The following is a 5,000-nucleotide window of genomic DNA, read 5'->3' on the forward strand; positions in this document are numbered from 1 at the left end:
TCCTTTCCTTCACTAAATGGTGATGCATTATATAGAAAGCACAGGATATGATTGAACTTAATTGGAATCCCCTTAAAACTAAGGGATCATTTTTATCCACGAAAAGGTGAAACCAGAAATGCAGATGTAGCTTACGCGAGTATTCTTCTTAAATATAATTAAATTACAACAGTCGATTTGCCTATTAAAATTCACCAAGATAAACGGCTAATTGGCTTTATCAACACATCCCATGGCTTTGATATAGCAACAAGACAAAACGATTTTTTATGGGTTTAGCTTGTAAATAACAAAAAGGCGAGAAAAAACTTTTTTGTTACGTTTACAAACTGAATACTGAAGAGGATGAGAAAAAACACGATGGAAATGGGCACGACTTGATAAAAATGTACTCTCATTATTGATCCTTGAACTTGGGTTTTTGAATCTTGTCTGTGATTAAATTTTATTGGTGAAGGAGTGATTCAAATTACAAAATGTAGGCTCTAAAACCGTTAGAGATAGGACTATTCCAGAAGCGGGAAGAGTTTGCATACTATTAATCGACTGACTTAGCCTTCATTCAGTAAAAGTTAGGTTAAACTGTCCTTCTCTAGGCCCGGGCCCATAGCTATTTTCGGCCGCCAAGCTAAGCGTAGTGTTTCAACTGGGGAAAGAAACTCCGCACCAGTCAGAGCAAATCTCCGCTTTGAATATGCGGCAGCATGGAGTGCAAGGACAGTCTTTCTTATTTCGCCGTACTTCATGTATTATGGCTTTTGTTTTTTGAGAGAAATTAAGACAAATTAAGAACATGGAGTGCTGTTTTTATCTTTTCTTGCATCTTTTGAATTTTCACATTGCGGAAGATAGCTGACAGAGGCAATTGCTGCAGACCATCGTTTGTATTAACATTTTTCATTTATTTGAAATGATTTTGCTGCTCGCCTGATGTTTGTATGATAACTAATTATTCGTAAAACAAATCAGATATTAAATTATTATTTTATATCTTAAAGAATGCTAATTTCTATAAGAGAGACTAACATTTCTGCTAAGTACAAACAGAAGCAACTAGTACAATATCCAGTCATTACAGTAAAACTTAAACTTACAAATTGATTATTTGTCTGTGGGTGTAATTATCACTCCTTTTAGTAAAGTTGTAATGACAGTGATGATTTTGTTGTGTTCATATAAATGTATGTGTATATATAACGCCGTATGGACTGATTTGTATAACTACATGCATATGCATATATACAAACATAAAAAACTCGATTGTATTTATAAGTACTTACAAGTGTGTGTGTGTGTGTGTGTGTGTGTGTGTGTGTGTGTGTGTGTGTGTGTGTGTGTGTGTGTGTGTGTGTGTGTGTGCGTGCGCGCGCGTGTATGCAACTATACAGAAAACTATCGTGTCGAAACATTCAGTAGCGAATAGAATCATATATTACGAAACGGTTGGTATTTGTGGTTTGAATTTGTCTCTTTCTGATTCATGTCTCGAATAGTCGTTCCGAAATTCATATGGATTCCCTGTGAGATGATGATATAATTCCCGTAAGGGATCGATTGTGAATTACAATATTCAGATAAGCCACACATACCCAAAAGTAGTTCGAAAATCAAGGATACCAACAGTTTCGTTGCGTTAACTACACACACACACACACACACACACACACACACACACACACACACACACACACACACACACACACACATATATATATATATATATATATATATATATATATATATATATATATATATATATATATATATAAACATCGTTGCTGCTGTCAGAATGTTTAGCATGATTCTCTGGAGATATTTTCTGTATACCTGTACATGCATATTATATACAAGTACAGTTGTGGACACATAACACAGCCCACACACACAGGTGCTGGGTCGTTTCTGGTTGACAGGTTTCCGTGAGGGGAGTCATTATTTTAAGAAGGTAAAATCCGAATCGAATGTTATATTAGGTGTAGATGTAAATCGTAATGTTTTCTTATCTGATTTATAGTCTATGAGAGGCTTCCTTATGGAATTTATGAAAAGCACATTACCCAATTGTTTGATGGGTTATTTATGCTGGCGATTTGTAAAAAGTCCGGATTGGGAACTCGGGTTACATAGAGTGATCCCTTAAATATCAAGATTTACAGAGATAATTTGGTTAGAAATAGCAGAGAGGTTGTCATAGATAGCGTTAAGGACGATTGTTTATTAAGCATATTCCAGGTCGATATCCATGTTTGTAAAATATTACACTTAAAAACATCAAATCTCATGTATCTCTTTCTCCCCCCTCCCCCCCCCCCCTCTCTCTCTCTCTCTTTCTCTCTCTCTCTCTCTCTCTCTCTCTCTCTCTCTCTCTCTCATACCTAGAGTGAACTATATAAGTAAATAAAAGAACGTCCTTAACAACCAAGTAAGTGTCATTAAAGATTACTAAACAAGCAACTATGGCTTAAAAGACTAGTTCTTCTACTTAAGAAGAAAGGGAGAACATTGTGGCTACCCAAACTCCTCGAATTTGAATTTTAGAAGTAACATGTATGATGTCTTTTTTTCTTGTCTTACGGAATATGCAATAAAAGCTATGCCTTGGAAATTCAAACATATATATATATATATATATATATATATATATATATATATATATATATATATATATATATATATATATATATATATATATATATTCTGCTTGAAATAACTGTCAGCATATTTCTCACCTATACAAATACAATAAATTGAGTACTGTAAACCTTCCAGTGCCGAGTCTGCCGACATGAGGTGTGAAAGGCTGAGGAATGAGAAGAAATCATCGAAATGAATAATAAAATCAGCTATGAAATTGCACCCTTAAAACGAGATTTTATTTATACATATGTGTGTGCGTGTATATATATATATATATATATATATATATATATATATATATATATATATATATATATATATATATATATATATATATATATTTCCCCACCATTCCAAATTGCACTTGTTAGTCTGGCTGTGTGACGGTGTAGACTGCAGTCATTTAAAATAAACTGGTGATGCAGTGTATTCTGCGGTACAGACATATTAGTGATGATGTGGAAGGTGTAGCAGTCATTCCTGCCAAGATCTCTCTTCGTCTGTCAATGTGACTGGACGTAATTATACCATGGAGTAGGGTGGGAAGGGAGGGCATAGTTCTGCACGTATTGAACATGTGTAATTAGTTATATCACAATTAAATAAGACCTTGATTTGCCAGGAATTACTTCATCCGTATAAGTTAATATTCATCCCACCTACTGAACATGTAATATGGGTAATATTGCTCAAATTACTCTACTTTTGTTCGCTACCCCAAATTCTCGGCCCATCCTCCTCTACCCTGTCACCTCTCTCCTCTACCGCCAAGGCGTCCCATGATTGCCCCCTTCACCTATCTGCTCCTACCCTCCCACAATGAAACCTTCCAACCAGAAACGACCTACCACCTGTGTGCCAGTGTCCTGTGTCCGAAAGTCAACATACATATAAATGTGTATACATATCTATGAACATATATTACACACACACACACACTCACACACACACACACACACACACACACACACACACACACACACACACACACACACACACACACACACACACACACACACACACACACACATGTATATATATATATATATATATATATATATATATATATATATATATATATATGTATACACACATATATTGTTTTTTGTTCATTGATATATATATATATATATATATATATATTACATATATATTCATATATATATTTATATGTGTATTCATATATTTATTCATACATATGCTTATATGTTTATTGATATGTATTTATGTACTTATGTATTTATTATGTTTATCTATATATAAATAATCACACATTTTGTATAATGAATCATTTTCTGATACCTGATACACCACAAATAATATAAATAGCGTAATAAAACTTCCAATAGCATTATAACAGCTTGAAGATATTTATGATATTTCTAACGATATTTGAGACAACAGCCTTTATTTGTATCCTGGAAAACCTGATGAATCCCCGGGCGAAAAACGGGCTGCGTCTGGTTATCTCTGGCTCCCCTCAGTTCCCAGATTTCGCACCTGAATGCTACGATCTGGCCCAGGCGCACGCTTGGACGCAGGCGTATGCAAGGCCGGTTGAACCGTCCCATAAAAAAGATATTTGATCAATAATGAAAGTGCCTAATAATATAATGTGAGAAATCGGCATTTTCTTCCGTCGTGACTCCTAAACTCAACAGTCATGATATCTTCACACTGACTGGTACATTAGAATTACAGCCTGCGGCATTTTATCATCGCAATCATCTTCATATCGAAATGTAAAGATAGGAAATGCTTTACAATGGAAACCTTGATGATTCCAGTAAGAACGGGCAGTATGTGATAGATAATGTGATGTTTAGGCAATATAACACTATCGCGGAGCCTAATCCAACTTCTCCCCCTCTATTCTTTCTTTCTCCCTCCCCCTTTTTTATTCTCTCTTCCCCTCCCCCTCCCTCCCTTCATTCGCTCCCTCATCTCCTTCTCCCTTTCTCTCTCTCTCTCTGTCTCTCTATCTCTACCTCTCTATCTCTCTCTCTATCCCTATCTCTCTATCTCTATCTATCTCTATCTCTCTATCTAGGTAAGTTGGTTCCTACACACACACACACACATACCAATTAATGTTCTTTACTATCATGTGATTTATATTACAATAAAGCTTTGCCACGAAGCATAAAATCTGGTGTTCCGACATGAAAGAAATATCGTAAAACGATTCATCTACATTAAAATTCTTAATAATCTTTGCATGAAAATCAAAGCTAATTAATTGTAATCCTTGACCGAACGAGTTAGTCATCTGCATAGCATTAATTAAGACCTCGTTTTCCCCGTGCAAATATTCCCCTTTACCAGCAAACAGTCCCTTTATTCGTTACCTATAAAACGCAGAC

The 5,000-nt window shown here is 35.2% G+C and overlaps 1 protein-coding gene across 1 annotated transcript in view; it reads right to left on the minus strand.

Moving 5' to 3' along the window:
- Window positions 1-5,000, minus strand: part of LOC113825140 (mucin-1) — a gene marked incomplete at its 3' end in the record, with an annotated part of 65,236 nt that overhangs the window by 17,500 nt on the left and 42,736 nt on the right.

Source organism: Penaeus vannamei, chromosome 13 (genome assembly GCF_042767895.1).
Source record: "Penaeus vannamei isolate JL-2024 chromosome 13, ASM4276789v1, whole genome shotgun sequence".
Taxonomy (NCBI): Eukaryota; Metazoa; Arthropoda; class Malacostraca; order Decapoda; family Penaeidae; genus Penaeus; species Penaeus vannamei.